The 17,175-nt window shown below is 49.7% G+C and overlaps 31 non-coding genes across 31 annotated transcripts; all 31 read right to left on the bottom strand.

The window, feature by feature from the left end:
• Positions 1–5,747: 5,747 nt before the first annotated feature.
• On the bottom strand, positions 5,748–5,818 carry TRNAG-CCC (transfer RNA glycine (anticodon CCC)). The gene has a single exon. It is a non-coding gene; the product is annotated as a tRNA-Gly (tRNA).
• A 264-nt stretch (positions 5,819–6,082) lies between these two features.
• Positions 6,083–6,153, bottom strand: TRNAG-CCC (transfer RNA glycine (anticodon CCC)). Its single transcript has one exon. It is a non-coding gene; the product is annotated as a tRNA-Gly (tRNA).
• Positions 6,154–6,417: 264 nt separating this feature from the next.
• Positions 6,418–6,488, bottom strand: TRNAG-CCC (transfer RNA glycine (anticodon CCC)). The gene has a single exon. It is a non-coding gene; the product is annotated as a tRNA-Gly (tRNA).
• A 363-nt stretch (positions 6,489–6,851) lies between these two features.
• On the bottom strand, positions 6,852–6,922 carry TRNAG-CCC (transfer RNA glycine (anticodon CCC)). The gene has a single exon. It is a non-coding gene; the product is annotated as a tRNA-Gly (tRNA).
• A 260-nt stretch (positions 6,923–7,182) lies between these two features.
• TRNAG-CCC (transfer RNA glycine (anticodon CCC)) lies at positions 7,183–7,253 on the bottom strand. Its single transcript has one exon. It is a non-coding gene; the product is annotated as a tRNA-Gly (tRNA).
• A 263-nt stretch (positions 7,254–7,516) lies between these two features.
• On the bottom strand, positions 7,517–7,587 carry TRNAG-CCC (transfer RNA glycine (anticodon CCC)). Its single transcript has one exon. It is a non-coding gene; the product is annotated as a tRNA-Gly (tRNA).
• A 263-nt stretch (positions 7,588–7,850) lies between these two features.
• On the bottom strand, positions 7,851–7,921 carry TRNAG-CCC (transfer RNA glycine (anticodon CCC)). Its single transcript has one exon. It is a non-coding gene; the product is annotated as a tRNA-Gly (tRNA).
• A 260-nt stretch (positions 7,922–8,181) lies between these two features.
• TRNAG-CCC (transfer RNA glycine (anticodon CCC)) lies at positions 8,182–8,252 on the bottom strand. Its single transcript has one exon. It is a non-coding gene; the product is annotated as a tRNA-Gly (tRNA).
• A 260-nt stretch (positions 8,253–8,512) lies between these two features.
• Positions 8,513–8,583, bottom strand: TRNAG-CCC (transfer RNA glycine (anticodon CCC)). Its single transcript has one exon. It is a non-coding gene; the product is annotated as a tRNA-Gly (tRNA).
• Positions 8,584–8,843: 260 nt separating this feature from the next.
• Positions 8,844–8,914, bottom strand: TRNAG-CCC (transfer RNA glycine (anticodon CCC)). Its single transcript has one exon. It is a non-coding gene; the product is annotated as a tRNA-Gly (tRNA).
• A 260-nt stretch (positions 8,915–9,174) lies between these two features.
• TRNAE-CUC (transfer RNA glutamic acid (anticodon CUC)) lies at positions 9,175–9,245 on the bottom strand. The gene has a single exon. It is a non-coding gene; the product is annotated as a tRNA-Glu (tRNA).
• A 260-nt stretch (positions 9,246–9,505) lies between these two features.
• TRNAG-CCC (transfer RNA glycine (anticodon CCC)) lies at positions 9,506–9,576 on the bottom strand. Its single transcript has one exon. It is a non-coding gene; the product is annotated as a tRNA-Gly (tRNA).
• A 263-nt stretch (positions 9,577–9,839) lies between these two features.
• On the bottom strand, positions 9,840–9,910 carry TRNAG-CCC (transfer RNA glycine (anticodon CCC)). Its single transcript has one exon. It is a non-coding gene; the product is annotated as a tRNA-Gly (tRNA).
• A 260-nt stretch (positions 9,911–10,170) lies between these two features.
• TRNAG-CCC (transfer RNA glycine (anticodon CCC)) lies at positions 10,171–10,241 on the bottom strand. The gene has a single exon. It is a non-coding gene; the product is annotated as a tRNA-Gly (tRNA).
• Positions 10,242–10,501: 260 nt separating this feature from the next.
• TRNAG-CCC (transfer RNA glycine (anticodon CCC)) lies at positions 10,502–10,572 on the bottom strand. The gene has a single exon. It is a non-coding gene; the product is annotated as a tRNA-Gly (tRNA).
• A 263-nt stretch (positions 10,573–10,835) lies between these two features.
• On the bottom strand, positions 10,836–10,906 carry TRNAG-CCC (transfer RNA glycine (anticodon CCC)). Its single transcript has one exon. It is a non-coding gene; the product is annotated as a tRNA-Gly (tRNA).
• Positions 10,907–11,169: 263 nt separating this feature from the next.
• TRNAG-CCC (transfer RNA glycine (anticodon CCC)) lies at positions 11,170–11,242 on the bottom strand. The gene has a single exon. It is a non-coding gene; the product is annotated as a tRNA-Gly (tRNA).
• A 265-nt stretch (positions 11,243–11,507) lies between these two features.
• Positions 11,508–11,578, bottom strand: TRNAG-CCC (transfer RNA glycine (anticodon CCC)). The gene has a single exon. It is a non-coding gene; the product is annotated as a tRNA-Gly (tRNA).
• Positions 11,579–11,844: 266 nt separating this feature from the next.
• Positions 11,845–11,915, bottom strand: TRNAG-CCC (transfer RNA glycine (anticodon CCC)). The gene has a single exon. It is a non-coding gene; the product is annotated as a tRNA-Gly (tRNA).
• A 263-nt stretch (positions 11,916–12,178) lies between these two features.
• Positions 12,179–12,249, bottom strand: TRNAG-CCC (transfer RNA glycine (anticodon CCC)). The gene has a single exon. It is a non-coding gene; the product is annotated as a tRNA-Gly (tRNA).
• Positions 12,250–12,512: 263 nt separating this feature from the next.
• On the bottom strand, positions 12,513–12,583 carry TRNAG-CCC (transfer RNA glycine (anticodon CCC)). The gene has a single exon. It is a non-coding gene; the product is annotated as a tRNA-Gly (tRNA).
• A 265-nt stretch (positions 12,584–12,848) lies between these two features.
• TRNAG-CCC (transfer RNA glycine (anticodon CCC)) lies at positions 12,849–12,919 on the bottom strand. The gene has a single exon. It is a non-coding gene; the product is annotated as a tRNA-Gly (tRNA).
• Positions 12,920–13,510: 591 nt separating this feature from the next.
• TRNAG-CCC (transfer RNA glycine (anticodon CCC)) lies at positions 13,511–13,581 on the bottom strand. The gene has a single exon. It is a non-coding gene; the product is annotated as a tRNA-Gly (tRNA).
• Positions 13,582–13,844: 263 nt separating this feature from the next.
• On the bottom strand, positions 13,845–13,915 carry TRNAG-CCC (transfer RNA glycine (anticodon CCC)). The gene has a single exon. It is a non-coding gene; the product is annotated as a tRNA-Gly (tRNA).
• Positions 13,916–14,175: 260 nt separating this feature from the next.
• On the bottom strand, positions 14,176–14,246 carry TRNAG-CCC (transfer RNA glycine (anticodon CCC)). The gene has a single exon. It is a non-coding gene; the product is annotated as a tRNA-Gly (tRNA).
• A 263-nt stretch (positions 14,247–14,509) lies between these two features.
• TRNAG-CCC (transfer RNA glycine (anticodon CCC)) lies at positions 14,510–14,580 on the bottom strand. The gene has a single exon. It is a non-coding gene; the product is annotated as a tRNA-Gly (tRNA).
• Positions 14,581–15,166: 586 nt separating this feature from the next.
• On the bottom strand, positions 15,167–15,237 carry TRNAG-CCC (transfer RNA glycine (anticodon CCC)). Its single transcript has one exon. It is a non-coding gene; the product is annotated as a tRNA-Gly (tRNA).
• A 688-nt stretch (positions 15,238–15,925) lies between these two features.
• Positions 15,926–15,996, bottom strand: TRNAG-CCC (transfer RNA glycine (anticodon CCC)). The gene has a single exon. It is a non-coding gene; the product is annotated as a tRNA-Gly (tRNA).
• A 264-nt stretch (positions 15,997–16,260) lies between these two features.
• Positions 16,261–16,331, bottom strand: TRNAG-CCC (transfer RNA glycine (anticodon CCC)). The gene has a single exon. It is a non-coding gene; the product is annotated as a tRNA-Gly (tRNA).
• A 264-nt stretch (positions 16,332–16,595) lies between these two features.
• On the bottom strand, positions 16,596–16,666 carry TRNAG-CCC (transfer RNA glycine (anticodon CCC)). The gene has a single exon. It is a non-coding gene; the product is annotated as a tRNA-Gly (tRNA).
• Positions 16,667–16,929: 263 nt separating this feature from the next.
• TRNAG-CCC (transfer RNA glycine (anticodon CCC)) lies at positions 16,930–17,000 on the bottom strand. The gene has a single exon. It is a non-coding gene; the product is annotated as a tRNA-Gly (tRNA).
• Between the last annotated feature and the right edge of the window lie 175 nt (positions 17,001–17,175).

Raw genomic sequence — 17,175 nt, 5'->3', positions numbered from 1 at the left:
GCATCCGGACTGGGGTTACTCGAAGGCAGATGGCCCCGGAAGGAGGCTGTGGCAGCTCGCTCACGATCTCAACCTTTCCCTGCTCACCGACCCCACGCAACCAACGCGCATCGGCAACAGTGTGTGCCGCGATACCACCCCGGACCTCAGCTTCTGCCGCAGCGTGCCCGACGCGCGCTGGTATAACACGCATCAGTCCCTCGGCAGTGACCACTATGTCCTCACCATTCAAGTTCTCACCTCCCCCAGCAAGCCGCGCCCACACACGGCCCGCTATACAGACTGGGACGCTTTCCGAGAACGCCGGTTGCACTCCGCCACTTCCAACATCGAGGACCTCTCGACGTGGACCGACCAGCTGCTAGAGGACCTCGACGCAGTCACCGCCTCGATCCCCACCACGAAGGACTATCCGGCAACTGACGCCCGTCTTGCCCACCTGTGGGCCGCCCGCACCGGCCTTTGCAACCGTTGGCAGAAGCAACGTCACAACCGTCGCTTACGCCGCCGCATTGCGCACCTCGATCGTACGATCGAGCAACACACCACCGCGCTCGCCCGCCAACAGTGGGAGCAGCTCTGCTCGGGTCTCTCTGGTCAGTTGGGCTGCAAACAGTCCTGGCATCTCCTCCGCCACCTCCTCGACCCTGCTTCTGCCAAGTTGGTCGCCCGGCAGCAGTTACAACGAGTGGTCCGGGCTTACCCCGGCGACACTCCGTCGCTGATGGCAGACCTGTCCGCCAAATACCTTCAGCTTCTGCCTCCTGGCACACCTCCTCCCCCTCTCGCGTCCTACTCTGGGGCCCCCAACCCAGTACTGGACGCCGATATCACGGAAGCGGAGGTCTACGCGGCATTACAGAAGCTCCGCACCACTTCCGCCCCCGGCCCAGATCGCATCCCCAACAAGCTCCTCCGAAACCTCGACGCCCCTTCGGCTGCTACCCTCACTTCGTTCCTCAACGAGTGCTGGCGCTCCGGCAACCTCCCCCAATCATGGAAACACGCTCGCGTGGCTTTCATCCCCAAGCCGGGCAAGAAACTCACAATCGAGAATCTCAGGCCCATTTCACTCACCTCGTGCGTCGGCAAGCTTCTAGAACATGTCGTTCTCGCTCGCTTGCAAACGTACACGGACGCACACCATCTCCTTCCCCACACCATGCTTGGTTTCCGCCCCCACCTATCCACGCAAGATGTCCTCTTACAACTCCACCATGATCTCCTCGACCCACCCACATTTTCAGACACAAAGGCTCTCCTTAGCCTGGACCTTCACAAGGCGTTCGACCACGTCTCCCATTCGGCTATCCTTGCCGAACTCGCAGCCCTCAATCCCGGCACCCGCACCTACAACTACATTCGCGCGTTCCTCACCGCCCGCACGGCCGAAATCATCATAGGGGACCTCCCGTCTCCCACGTACGAGCTTGGCCCTCGTGGCACCCCTCAGGGCGCCGTCTTGTCGCCTTTTCTATTCAATCTTGTCCTCCGCTCGCTTCCTGGCAAGCTGGACCGTATCCCCGGTCTTAAACACACCCTGTACGCGGACGATATTGCTCTCTGGGTCACGTCGGGCTCTGACGGCCATATCGAGCAGACGTTGCAACGCGCAACCGACGTCGTCACGTCCCACGTGCACGCGGCCGGTCTTACTTGCTCAGCGGCCAAATCGGCCCTTCTTCTCATGCGGCCTCCCGACCGGCGTCGCTACAAAACTCCCCACCCCACCATCACGGTTCATGCCAACTCTACTCCTGTCCCCGTCGTTTCGCATCTCCGCGTGCTCGGGCTGATCCTACAGTCCAACCGCCATAATACACACACCATAGACAAGCTCTCGCTCTCGGTGCAGCAGACCGCACGTATGCTCGCCCGTGTCCGTGCGCGGCGTGAGGGCATGCGAGAACACGATCTACTTCGCCTTGTCGACGCTTTCGTCGTTTCCCGCCTCACGTACGGCCTTCCTTATACACGTCTCCTAAAATCGGAACGCGATAAAATTGACGTCCTCATCCGCCGGGCATACAAGACTGCCCTCGGCCTTCCCCCCAACACGTCCACCGATCGTCTTCTCCGTTTGGGTGTACACAACACGCTCGACGAGTTGATCGAGGCTCACCGCTCCGCTCAAGTGCAACGCCTTTACCGTTCGCCGACCGGTCGCCACATCCTTTCCTCCATCGGCCACGACACCTCCTCCCACCCTCCGGATCTGGTCTCATTACCCCATGCTATTCGAGCGGCGTTCTACATCAAGCCGCTACCTAAGAATATGCTGGCGGGCCACCACGACGCTCGCCGCCAAGCCCGTGCCGCCATGCTTCACGCAAAGTACGCCGACCACCCGGCCGTCGCCTACGTAGATGCGGCCCGATACAATGCACGCAGGGACGCCTTCGTAGTCGTTTCCGTGTCGCCCTCCTCAGCTCCTTTGGGGCCGACCATCACGGCTGGCACCGTCAGAACGCCTTACGCCGTCGAGGCGGAGGAAGTGGCCATTGCTTTGGCCGCGACCTCGGCTGACGCAAGCGTCATAATCAGCGACTCGAAACAAGCCATCTCGAATTTCGCGCGAGGTCTCGTCTCGCCTACCACCCTACGGCTACTTCGGCCCCTACTGCAGCAAGATGAGCAGTGCCGCATAGAACTGATCTGGGTCCCCGCCCACTCGGGTCACCCCGGCAACGAGACAGCTCACCAACGCGCTCGAGGATTCGTCGACCGAGCGGTGGGCCACTCAGAGTCGGACGCCCTGGTGCCGGAGCCCCTGGTCACCTACCACGACATCACTCAGCACTATCGCCTCGAGCGATATTTCTATTCACATCCTCACAGCAGCCTTCCCAAGCGGTCCGAGATCGCCTGGCGTCGCCTACAGACCCGCACCTTCCCGTGCCCCCTCGTGTTTTCATACATGCACCCAGGTGCCATCGATCCACGCTGTGCCTGTGCGGCAACGTTGCCTCGTTGAACCACATCCTCTGGGGCTGCCCGGAGGATCCCCCGCCCGCCGACCTCCTTTGCTCACCCCCCACCGAGGGACAATGGGAGGCCCTTCTCTCCAGCAACGACATAGACATCCAGACACGGGTCCTGAAACGAGCGGAAGAAGTCATCGAGAAACACAGCCTGGCAGCCTTCGTGGCTTAGCCTCCCTTACCCCTCACCCCTTCGACTAATAAAGTTGTTACTCACTCACTCACTCACGCGCCTGAACAAGTTGGTCCGTCTGCACCTTTCCCATTTCGAGCCCCATATAAAAACTGCGAACACTCTGTGCAGCCTTTGCACGTTGATCCTTGAACAATGTAACACCTGCATCACATACCACAGTTTAGCGATAAAAACATGTTGCACACAGTAGCCCTAGCGAAAACAGACAGGTTCATGCCTTTCCACCTGTCTGCTTTTTCCTTCGTCTCTTTTGTTTGACGCGACCAATACTCCTCGCTGCCGTTATAACATTCCAGGGGAACACCGAGGTACCTTGTCGGTGTTTCCGTCCAGTGCACATTCGCAAAAAGGTCCGGCTTTGAAGGCCACCTTCCGTGCCAAAGCCCAAGAGATTTCGCCCAGTTTACGCGGCTTCCTGTGACGCTACAAAAATGTTTCACAACACTTATCGTTTCCTCTACACTTTCTTTGTTCGTACAACACACCGCAATGTCGTCTGCATATGCCAGCAGCTTAACTTCCACTGCCGCCAAGCTGAAGCCACTAATTTTTTCATTTTCATTTATCGCTAAGCACATCGCTTCGATGTAAATACAAAACAAAAGTGGACTGAGGGGGCAGCCCTGACGCACAGAACGCATTACGTGAATGGGGGCCCCCAAAGACTTGTTAACAATTAAACGTGTTGTGCAGTTCTGGTACGCCAAGGCCACTCCCTCCTTGATGATGGAACCGACATTAATATGATCTAAGATGACAAACAAAATATCATGCGCAACACAATCAAAAGCTTTCTCCAGGTCTATCTGGAGCACAGCAACGCCAAGTGAATCTTCGTCACAACACTCTAGCACACACCGCATCTTGTGAATGTTTGAGCTAATGGTTCTGCCTTTGATTCCACAAGTTTGGTGCTCTCCAACAATTTCTTTAATGACACCTTGAAGTCGCGCTGCCAGAACCTTCATAAAAATCTTGTAGTCGACATTGGTCAGCGATATGGGCCTATACGATGTCACCAGTTTAAGTTTTTCCCCTTCGTCCGTTTTAGGAATTAATATCGTATGCGCTTTGCTGAAGGAGGGCGGCAGAGTTTTCCGTTCGTACGCCTCATTGAACAGCTCAGCTAACCCCGGGGACAGTTCTATTCTAAACGTCTTATACCATGCTGCGGTTAGGCCATCGGGTCCCGGTGACTTTCCGGGGTTCAGATGACCAATCGCGCGTTCCACTTCACCTTCCGTTATTCTGCCTTCTAAAAGCTTTTTTGTGTCGTCACTAAGCCGCGGCAAGCGCTTGAGAAACTCTTCTTTAAAACCATGTACATTCGCTTTTCGAATTGCAAAAAGTGACTGATAATACGCAACAAAGGCCCGTTCGATGCTTTCATTGTCGCTCGCGAGAGTCCCGTTGCAATAGACCTTATCGATGTGGTTTCGGCGTCCTTGCGCTTTTTCGAGACCAAGCGCCCTTTTTGTGGGCGTCTCACCCGCGGCAAGATCATTTGCGCGCGCGCGAACCCAGGCGCCTCGATAACGCTCTCTGTCATGCAGTTCTAATTTTTCCTTGACACTGCGCACCTCGTCTTTGCAAGTCCCAGGCTCCCGACTTTCTAGGGCTATCAGCTGCTGCAGTGTTTTCTTAAGACTTCTTTCTTTTATTTGCGCTTCGAATTTTAGCGTGCTCGATCTGTCAAGCGCTTTCATTTTCACCTTCTGCTTTAAACACTCCCATTTCTTTGCTACTGTTTCCGTTTTTTCCATAAGCACTTCATTAATGGTCTCGTGCACTGCTTCTAAAAATGGTTCATCTTTTAGTAACAATGCGTTCAGTTTCCATAAATCCCAGTTGAAAACCTTACGCTGTTTCTTCATGCCTATGCGACACACAACCAAACAGTGATCTGAAAACGACACTGGCTCAACCGAAAAATCGTGACACATAGGCAATACCTACACCAGCGGCGCTACGTGTATGTGGCAGTCTCCTATCGGTTAAGGCACATTTGACAGTGCATGATTAGCGTTACCGGTAATTATCCCAGCGTATACTTGACTTCGATACTGAACCATAGATGTTAGCACTGGGCCCGAAAGAAGGCTTATGAAAGCTGGATGTTCCCGCCCCTCTATTTCCCTAAAAGCTCGGCCTTGTGCGTACTAGATAACGGGAACCCTTTCGTAAACCTTAATGCAATAAAAATAAAATTCACGCCGTGGGGAAAAGGAGCTGTGCGAAGCCCGGGAATCGAACCCGGGTGGCAAGAATGGGAATCTTGCATGATACCACTACACCAGCGGCGCTGCGAGGAAGTGGCAGTCTCCATTCGGTCAAGGCACATTTGACAGTGCATGATTAATGTTACCATTAATTATCCCAGCTTATACTTGACTTCGATACTGAACCATAGATGTGCGCATTGGGCCCGAAAGAAGGCTCATGAAAGCTGGATGTTCCCGCCCCTCTATATTTCACTAAACGCTTGACCTTGTGCGTAATAGATAACGGGAACCCCTTCGTAAACCTTAATGCAATAAATATAAAATTTACGACGTGAGAAAAAGGAGCAGTGCACCGCCCGGGAATCGAACCCGGGTCGCAAGAAAGGGAATCTTGCATGATACCACTACACCAGCGGTGCCATGAGGAGGTGGCAATCTCCATTCGATTAAGGCACATTTGCCAGTGCAAGATTATCGTTACAGTTAATTAGCCCAACGCATGCTTGACCTCAATACTGAACCATAGACCTGCACACTGTGGGTGGCCGGTAGAAGGTTCATGATAGATGGATGTTCCAACTCTCAACTTTCCTAAAAGCTTGGCCTTTTGCGTAATAGATAACGGGAACGTCTTCGTTAACTTTAGCAATAAAAATAAAAATCACCGTGAGAAAAAGGAGCAGTGCGCCGCCCAGGAATCGAACCCGGGTCGCAAGAATGGGAATCTTGCATGATACCATTACACCAGCGGCGCCATGAGGTGGTGGCAATTTCCATTCGATTAAGGCACATTTGCCAGTGCAAGGTTATCATTACAGTTAATTAACCCAACGCATGCTTGACCTCAACACTGAACCATAGACCTGCGCACTGTGGGTGGCCGGGAGAAGGTTCATGATAGATGGATGTTCCAACTCCCAACTTTCCTAAAAGCTTGGCCTTGTGCGTAATAGATAACGGGAACGTCTTCGTTAACCTTAGCAATAAAAATAAAAATCACCGTGAGAAAAAGGAGCAGTGCGCCGCCCGGCAATCGAACCCGGGTCACAAGAATGGGAATCTTGCATGATACCACTACACCAGCGGCGCCACGAGGAGGTGGCAATCTCCATTCGATTAAGGCACATTTGCCAGTGCAAGATTATCGTTAAAGTTAATTAACCCAACGCATGCTTGACCTCAATACTGAACCATAGACCTGCGCATTGTGGCCGGGAGAAGGTTCATGATAGCTGAATGTTCCCACTCTCAACTTTCCTAAAAGCATGGCCTTATGCGTAATAGATAACTGAACCATAGACCTGTGCACTGTGGCCGGGAGAAGGTTCATGATAGATGGATGTTCCAACTCTCAACTTTCCTAAAAGCTTGGCCTTATGCGTAATAAATAACGGAAACGTCTTCGTTAACCTTAGCAATAAAAATAAAAATCACCGTGAGAAAAGGGAGCAGTGCGCCGCCCGGGAATCGAACCCGGGTCGCAAGAATGGGAATCTTGCATGATACCATTACACCAGCGGCGCCATGAGGAGGTGGATATTTCCATTCAATTAAGGCACATTCGCCAGTGCAAGATTATCGTTACAGTTAATTAACCCAACGCATCCTTGACCTCAATACTGAACCATAGTCCTGCGCACTGTGGCACGGAGAAGGTTCCTGATAGATGGATGTTCCCACTCTCAACTTTCCTAAAAGCTTGGCTTTGTGCATAATAGATAAGGAAAACGTCTTCGTTAACCTTAGCAATAAAAATAAAAATCACCGTGAGAAAAAGGAGCATTGCGCCGCCCGGGAATCGAACCCGGGTCGCAAGAATGGGAATCTTGCATGATACCACTACACCAGCGGCGCCACGAGGAGGTGGCAATCTCCATTCGATTAAGGCACATTTGCCAGTGCAAGATTATTGTTACAGTTAATTAACCCAACGCATGCTTGACCTCAATACTAAACCATGGACCTGCGCACTGTGGGTGGCCGGGAGAAGGTTCATGATAGATGAATGTTCAACTCTCAACTTTCCTAAAAGCTCGGCCTTATGCGTAACAGATAACGGGAACGTCTTCGTTAACCTTAGCAATAAAAATAAAAACCACCGTGAGAAAAAGGAGCAGTGCGCCGCCCGGGAATCGAGCCCGGGTCACAAGAATGGGAATCTTGCATGATACCACTACACCAGCGGCGCCACGAGGAGGTGGCAATCTCCATTCGATTAAGGCACATTTGCCAGTGCAAGATTATTGTTACAGTTAATTAACCCAACGCATGCTTGACCTCAATACTGAACCATAGACCTGCGCACTGTGGGTGGCTGGGAGAAGGTTCATGATAGATGAATGTTCAACTCTCAACTTTCCTAAAAGCTTGGCCTTATGCGTAAAAGATAACGGGAACGTCTTCGTTAACCTTAGCAATAAAAATAAAAATCACCGTGAGAAAAAGGAGCAGTGCGCCGCCCGGGAATCGAACCCGGGTCGCAAGAATGGGAATCTGGCATGATACCACTACACCAGCGGCGCCATGGGGAGGTGGCAATCTCCATTCGATTAAGGCACATTTGCCAGTGCAAGATTAACGTTACAGTTAATTAACCCAACGCATGCTTGACCTCAATACTGAACCATAGACCTGCGCATTGTGGCCGGGAGAAGGTTCATGATAGATGAATGTTCCCACTCTCAACTTTCCTAAAAGCTTGGCCTTGTGCGTAATAGATAACGGGAACGTCCTCATTAACCTTAGCAATAACAATAAAAATCACCGTGAGAAAAAGGAGCAGTGCGCCGCCCGGGAATCGAACCCGGGTCGCAGGAATGGGAATCTTGCATGATACCATTACAACAGCGGCGCCATGAGGAGGTGGAAATTTCCATTCGATTAAGGCACATTTGCCAGTGCAAGATTATCGTTACAGTTAATTAACCCAACGCATGCTTGACCTCAATACTGAACCATAGACCTGCGCACTGTGGCTGGGAGAAGGTTCATGATAGATGAATGTTCCCACTCTCAACTTTCCTAAAAGCTTGGCCTTGTGCGTAATAGATAACGGGAACGTCCTCATTAACGTTAGCAATAACAATAAAAATCACCGTGAGAAAAAGGAGCAGTGCGCCGCCCGGGAATCGAACCCGGGTCGCAAGAATGGGAATCTTGCATGATACCACTACACCAGCGGCGCCATGGGGAGGTGGCAATCTCCATTCTATTAAGGCACATTTGCCAGTGCAAGATTAACGTTACAGTTAATTAACCCAACGCATGCTTGACCTCAATACTGAACCATAGACCTGCGCATTGTGGCCGGGAGAAGGTTCATGATAGCTGAATGTTCCCACTCTCAACTTTCCTAAAAGCTTGGCCTTGTGCGTAATAGATAACGGGAACGTCCTCATTAACGTTAGCAATAACAATAAAAATCACCGTGAGAAAAAGGAGCAGTGCGCCGCCCGGGAATCGAACCCGGGCCGCAAGAATGGGAATCTTGCATGATACCATTACAACAGCGGCGCCATGAGGAGGTGGCAATTTCCATTCGATTAAGGCACATTTGCCAGTGAGAGATTATCGTTACAGTTAATTAACCCAACGCATGCTTGACCTCAATACTGAACCATAGACCTGCGCACTGTGGCACGGAGAAGGTTCATGATAGATGCATGTTCCCACTCTCAACTTTCCTAAAAGCTTGGCCTTGTGCGTAATAGATAACGAAAACGTCTTCGTTAACCTTAGCAATAAAAATAAAAATCACCGTGAGAAAAAGGAGCAGTGCGCCGCCCGGGAATCGAACCCGGGTCGCAAGAATGAGAATCTTGCATGATACCACTACACCAGCGGCGCCACGAGGAGGTGGCAATCTCCATTCGATTAAGGCACATTTGCCAGTGCAAGATTATCGTTACAGTTAATTAACCCAACGCATGCTTGACCTCAATACTGAACCATTGACCTGCGCACTGTGGCCGGGAGAAGGTTCATGATAGATGGATGTTCCCACTCTCAACTTTTCTAAAAGCTTGGCCTTCTGCGTAATAGATAACGGGAACGTCTTCGTTAACCTTAGCAATAAAAATAAAAATCACCGTGAGAAAAAGGAGCAGTGCGCCGCCCGGGAATCGAGCCCGGGTCGCAAGAATGGGAATCTTGCATGATACCACTACACCAGCGGCGCCACGAGGAGGTGGCAATCTCCATTCGATTAAGGCACATTTGCCAGTGCAAGATTATTGTTACAGTTAATTAACCCAACGCATGCTTGACCTCAATACTGAACCATAGACCTGCGCACTGTGGGTGGCTGGGAGAAGGTTCATGATAGATGAATGTTCAGCTCTCAACTTTCCTAAAAGCTTGGCCTTATGCGTAAAAGATAACGGGAACGTCTTCGTTAACCATAGCAATAAAAATAAAAATCACCGTGAGAAAAAGGAGCAGTGCGCCGCCCGGGAATCGAACCCGGGTCGCAAGAATGGGAATCTTGCATGATACCACTACACCAGCGGCGCCATGGGGAGGTGGCAATCTCCATTCGATTAAGGCACATTTGCCAGTGCAAGATTAACGTTACAGTTAATTAACCCAACGCATGCTTGACCTCAATACTGAAACATAGACCTGCGCATTGTGGCCGGGAGAAGGTTCATGATAGATGAATGTTCCCACTCTCAACTTTCCTAAAAGCTTGGCCTTGTGCGTAATAGATAACGGGAGCGTCCTCATTAACGTTAGCAATAACAATAAAAATCACCGGGAGAAAAAGGAGCAGTGCGCCGCCCGGGAATCGAACCCGGGCCGCAAGAATGGGAATCTTGCATGATACCATTACAACAGCGGCGCCATGAGGAGGTGGCAATTTCCATTCGATTAAGGCACATTTGCCAGTGCAAGATTATCGTTACAGTTAATTAACCCAACGCATGCTTGACCTCAATACTGAACCATAGACCTGCGCATGGTGGCACGGAGAAGGTTCATGATAGATGCATGTTCCCACTCTCAACTTTCCTAAAAGCTTGGCCTTGTGCGTAATAGATAACGAAAACGTCTTCGTTAACCTTAGCAATAAAAATAAAAATCACCGTGAGAAAAAGGAGCAGTGCGCCGCCCGGGAATCGAACCCGGGTCGCAAGAATGGGAATCTTGCATGATACCACTACACCAGCGGCGCCACGAGGAGGTGGCAATCTCCATTCGATTAAGGCACATTTGCCAGTGCAAGATTATCGTTACCGTTAATTATCCCAGCGTATACTTGACTTCGATACTGAACCATAGATGTGCGCAATAGGCCCGAAAGAAGGCTCATGAAAGCTGGATGTTCCCGCCCCTCTATCCTTAAAAGCTCGGCCTTGTGCGTAATAGATAACAGAAACCCCTTCGTAAGCCTTAATGCAATAAAAATAAAATTTATGCCGTGAGAAAAAGGAGCAGTGCGCCGCCCGGGAATCGAACCCGGGTCACAAGAATGGGAATCTTGCATGATACCAGTACACCAGCGGCGCTGCGAGGAAGTGGCAGTCTCCATTCGGTTTTGGCACATTTGACAGTGCATGATTAGCGTTACCGGTAATTATCCCAGCGTATACTTGACTTCGATACTGAACCATAGATGTGCGTACTTGGCCCGAAAGAAGGCTCATGAAAGCTGGATGTTCCCGCCCCTCTATTTCCCTAAAAGCTCCGCCTTGTGCGTAATAGATAACGGAAACCCCTTCGTAAACCTTAATGCAATAAAAATAAAATTCACGCCGTGAGAAAAAGGAGCTGTCCGCCGCCCGGGAATCGAACCCGGGTCGCAAGAATGGGAATCTTGCATGATACCACTACACCAGCGGCGCTACGAGGATGTGGCAGTCTCCATTCGGTTAAGGCACATTTGACAGTGCATGATTATCGTTACCGTTAATTATCCCAGCGTATACTTGACTTCGATACTGAACCATAGATGTGCGCAATAGGCCCGAAAGAAGGCTCATGAAAGCTGGATGTTCCCGCCCCTCTATTTCCCTAAAAGCTCGGCTTTGTGCGTACTAGATAACGGGAACCCTTTCGTAAACCTTAATGCAATAAAAATAAAATTCACGCCGTGGGGAAAAGGAGCTGTGCGCCGCCCGGGAATCGAACCCGGGTCGCAAGAAAGGGAATCTTGCATGATACCACTACACCAGCGGTGCATGAGGAGGTGGCAATCTCCATTCGGTCAAGGCACATTTGACAGTGCATGATTAATGTTACCATTAATTATCCCAGCTTATACTTGACTTCGATACTGAACCATAGATGTGCGCATTGGGCCCGAAAGAAGGCTCATGAAATCTGGATGTTCCCGCCCCTCTATATTTCACTAAACGCTTGACCTTGTGCGTAATAGATAACGGGAACCCCTTCGTAAACCTTAATGCAATAAATATAAAATTTACGACGTGAGAAAAAGGAGCAGTGCGCCGCCCGGGAATCGAACCCGGGTCGCAAGAAAGGGAATCTTGCATGATACCACTACACCAGCGGTGCATGAGGAGGTGGCAATCTCCATTTGATTAAGGCACATTTGCCAGTGCAAGATTATCGTTACAGTTAATTAGCCCAACGCATGCTTGACCTCAATACTGAACCATAGACCTGCGCACTGTGGGTGGCCGGTAGAAAGTTCATGATAGATGGATGTTCCAACTCTCAACTTTCCTAAAAGCTTGGCCTTGTGCGTAATAGATAACGGGAACGTCTTCGTTAACCTTAGCAATAAAAATAAAAATCACCGTGAGAAAAAGGAGCAGGGCGCCGCCCAGGAATCGAACCCGGGTCGCAAGAATGGGAATCTTGCATGATACCATTACACCAGCGGCGCCATGAGGAGGTGGCAATTTCCATTCGATTAAGGCACATTTGCCAGTGCAAGATTATGGTTAAAGTTAATTAACCCAACGCATGCTTGACCTCAATACTGAACCATACACCTGCGCACTGTGGGTGGCTGGGAGAAGGTTCATGATAGATGAATGTTCAACTCTCAACTTTCCTAAAAGCTTGGCCTTATGCGTAAAAGATAACGGGAACGTCTTCGTTAACCTTAGCAATAAAAATAAAAATCACCGTGAGAAAAAGGAGCAGTGCGCCGCACGGGAATCGAACCCGGGTCGCAAGAATGGGAATCTTGCATGATACCACTCCACCAGCGGCGCCATGGGGAGGTGGCAATCTCCTATCGGTTAAGGCACATTTGACAGTGAATGATTAGCGTTACCCGTACTTATCCCAGCGTATACTTGACTTCGATACTGAACCATAGATGTTAGCACTGGGCCCGAAAGAAGGCATATGAAAGCTGGATGTTCCCACCCCTCTATTTCCCTAAAATCTCGGCCTTGTGCGTACTAGATAACGGGAACCCTTTCGTAAACCTTAATGCAATAAAAATAAAATTCACGCCGTGGGGAAAAGGAGCTGTGCGCCGCCCGGGAATCGAACCCGGGTCGCAAGAATGGGAATCTTGCATGATACCACTACACCAGCGGCGCTGCGAGGAAGTGGCAGTCTCCATTCGGTCAAGGCACATTTGACAGTGCATGATTAATGTTACCATTAATTATCCCAGCTTATACTTGACTTCGATACTGAACCATAGATGTGCGCATTGGGCCCGAAAGAAGGCTCATGAAAGCTGGATGTTCCCGCCACTCTATATTTCACTAAACGCTTGACCTTGTGCGTAATAGATAACGGGAACCCCTTCGTAAACCTTAATGCAATAAATATAAAAATCACCGTGAGAAAAAGGAGCAGTGCGACGCCCGGGAATCGAACCCGGGTCGCAAGGAATCTTCCATGATACCACTACACCAGCGGCGCCACGAGGAGGTGGAAATCTCCATTCGATTAAGGCACATTTGCCAGTGCAAGATTATCGTTACAGTTTATTAACCCAACGCATGGTTGACCTCAATACTGAACCATAGACCTGCGCACTGTGGCCCAGAGAAGGTTCATGATAGATGGATGTTCCCACTCTCAACTTTCCTAAAAGCTTGGCCTTCTGCGTAATAGATAACGGGAACGTCTTCGTTAACCTTAGCAATAAAAATAAAAATCACCGTGAGAAAAAGGAGCAGTGCGCCGCCCGGGAATCGAGCCCGGGTCGGAAGAATGGGAATCTTGCATGATACCACTACACCAGCGGCGCCACGAGGAGGTGGCAATCTCCATTCGATTAAGGCACATTTGCCAGTGCAAGATTATTGTTACAGTTAATTAACCCAACGCATGCTTGACCTCAATACTGAACCATAGACCTGCGCACTGTGGGTGGCTGGGAGAAGGTTCATGATAGATGAATGTTCAACTCTCAACTTTCCTAAAAGCTTGGCCTTATGCGTAAAAGATAACGGGTACGTCCTCATTAACGTTAGCAATAACAATAAAAATCACCGGGAGAAAAAGGAGCAGTGCGCCGCCCGGGAATCGAACCCGGGCCGCAAGAATGGGAATCTTGCATGATACCATTACACCAGCGGCGCCATGAGGAGGTGGATATTTCCATTCAATTAAGGCACAATCGCCAGTGCAAGATTATCGTTACAGTTAATTAACCCAACGCATCCTTGACCTCAATACTGAACCATAGTCCTGCGCACTGTGGCACGGAGAAGGTTCCTGATAGATGGATGTTCCCACTCTCAACTTTCCTAAAAGCTTGGCTTTGTGCATAATAGATAAGGAAAACGTCTTCGTTAACCTTAGCAATAAAAATAAAAATCACCGTGAGAAAAAGGAGCATTGCGCCGCCCGGGAATCGAACCCGGGTCGCAAGAATGGGAATCTTGCATGATACCACTAAACCCGCGGCGCCACGAGGAGGTGGCAATCTCCATTCGATTAAGGCACATTTGCCAGTGCAAGATTATTGTTACAGTTAATTAACCCAACGCATGCTTGACCTCAATACTAAACCATGGACCTGCGCACTGTGGGTGGCCGGGAGAAGGTTCATGATAGATGAATGTTCAACTCTCAACTTTCCTAAAAGCTTGGCCTTATGCGTAACAGATAACGGGAACGTCTTCGTTAACCTTAGCAATAAAAATAAAAACCACCGTGAGAAAAAGGAGCAGTGCGCCGCCCGGGAATCGAGCCCGGGTCGCAAGAATGGGAATCTTGCATGATACCATTACAACAGCGGCGCCATGAGGAGGTGGAAATTTCCATTCGATTAAGGCACATTTGCCAGTGCAAGATTATCGTTACAGTTAATTAACCCAACGCATGCTTGACCTCAATACTGAACCATTGACCTGCGCACTGTGGCCGGGAGAAGGTTCATGATAGATGGATGTTCCCACTCTCAACTTTTCTAAAAGCTTGGCCTTGTGCGTAATAGATAACGAAAACGTCTTCGTTAACCTTAGCAATAAAAACAAAAATCACCGTGAGAAAAAGGAGCAGTGCGCCGCCCGGGAATCGAACCCGGGTCGCAAGGAATCTTCCATGATACCACTACACCAGCGGCGCCATGGGGAGGTGGCAATTTCCATTCGATTAAGGCACATTTGCCAGTGCAAGATTATCGTTACAGTTTATTAACCCAACGCATGCTTGACCTCAATACTGAACCATAGACCTGCGCACTGTGGCCCGGAGAAGGTTCATGATAGATGGATGTTCCCACTCTCAACTTTCCTAAAAGCTTGGCCTTCTGCGTAATAGATAACGGGAACGTCTTCGTTAAACTTAGCAATAAAAATAAAAATCACCATGAGAAAAAGGAGCCGTGCGCCGCCCGGGAATCGAAACCGGGTCGCAAGAATGGGAATCTTGCGTGATACCACTACACCAGCGGCGCCACGAGGAGGTGGCAATTTCCATTCAATTAAGGCACATTTGCCAGTGCAAGATTATCGTTACAGTTAATTAACCCAACGCATGCTTGACCTCAATACTGAACCATTGACCTGCGCACTGTGGCCGGGATAAGGTTCATGATAGATGGATGTTCCCACTCTCAACTTTTCTAAAAGCTTGGCCTTGTGCGTAATAGATAACGAAAACGTCTTCGTTAACCTTAGCAATAAAAATAAAATCACCGTGAGAAAAAGGAGCAGTGCGCCGCCCGGGAATCGAACCCGGGTCGCAAGGAATCTTCCATGATACCACTACACCAGCGGCGCCTCGAAGAGGTGGAAATCTCCATTCGATTAAGGCACAATTGCCAGTGCAAGATTATCGTTACAGTTTATTAACCCAACGCATGCTTGACCTCAATACTGAACCATAGACCTGCGCACTGTGGCCGGGAGAAGGTTCATGATAGATGGATGTTCCAACTCTCAACTTTCCTAAAAGCATGGCCTTATGCGTAATAGATAACTGAACCATAGACCTGCGCACTGTGGCCCGGAGAAGGTTCATGATAGATGGATGTTCCCACTCTCAACTTTCCTAAAAGCTTGGCCTTCTGCGTAATAGATAACGGGAACGTCTTCGTTAAACTTAGCAATAAAAATAAAAATCACCGTGAGAAAAAGGAGCAGTGCGCCGCCCGGGAATCGAGCCCGGGTCGCAAGAATGGGAATCTTGCATGATACCACTACACCAGCGGCGCCACGAGGAGGTGGCAATTTCCATTCAATTAAGGCACATTTGCCAGTGCAAGATTATCGTTACAGTTAATTAACTCAACGCATGCTTGACCTCAATACTGAACCATAGACCTGCGCACTGTGGGTGGCCGGGAGAAGGTTCATGATAGATGAATGTTCCCACTCTCAACTTTCCTAAAAGCTTGGCCTTGTGCGTAATAGATAACGGGAACGTCCTCATTAACCTTAGCAATAACAATAAAAATCACCGTGAGAAAAAGGAGCAGTGCGCCGCCCGGGAATCGAACCCGGGCCGCAAGAATGGGAATCTTGCATGATACCATTACAACAGCGGCGCCATGAGGAGGTGGCAATTTCCATTCGATTAAGGCACATTTGCCAGTGCAAGATTATCGTTACAGTTAATTAGCCCAACGCATGCTTGACCTCAATACTGAACCATAGACCTGCGCACTGTGGGTGGCCGGTAGAAGGTTCATGATAGATCGATGTTCCAACTCTCAACTTTCCTAAAAGCTTGGCCTTGTGCGTAATAGATAACGGGAACGTCTTCGTTAACCTTAGCAATAAAAATAAAAATCACCGTGAGAAAAAGGAGCAGTGCGCCGCCCAGGAATCGAACCCGGGTCGCAAGAATGGGAATCTTGCATGATACCATTACACCAGCGGCGCCATGAGGAGGTGGCAATTTCCATTCGATTAAGGCACATTTGCCAGTGCAAGATTATCATTACAGTTAATTAACACAACGCATGCTTGACCTCAACACTGAACCATAGACCTGCGCACTGTGGGTGGCCGGGAGAAGGTTCATGATAGATGGATGTTCCAACTCCAACTTTCCTAAAAGCTTGGCCTTGTGCGTAATAGATAACGGGAACGTCTTCGTTAACCTTAGCAATAAAAATAAAAATCACCGTGAGAAAAAGGAGCAGTGCGCCGCCCGGCAATCGAACCCGGGTCGCAAGAATGGGAATCTTGCATGATACCACTACACCAGCGGCGCCACGAGGAGGTGGCAATCTCCATTCGATTAAGGCACATTTGCCAGTGCAAGATTATCGTTAAAGTTAATTAACCTAACGCATGCTTGACCTCAATACTGAACCATAGACCTACGCACTGTGGCCGGGAGAAGGTTCATGATAGATGGATGTTCCAACTCTCAACTTTCCTAAAAG

Source organism: Rhipicephalus microplus, chromosome 1 (assembly GCF_043290135.1).
Source record: "Rhipicephalus microplus isolate Deutch F79 chromosome 1, USDA_Rmic, whole genome shotgun sequence".
Classification (NCBI taxonomy): Eukaryota; Metazoa; Arthropoda; class Arachnida; order Ixodida; family Ixodidae; genus Rhipicephalus; species Rhipicephalus microplus.
This window is presented reverse-complemented; position numbering and strand designations above follow the sequence as displayed.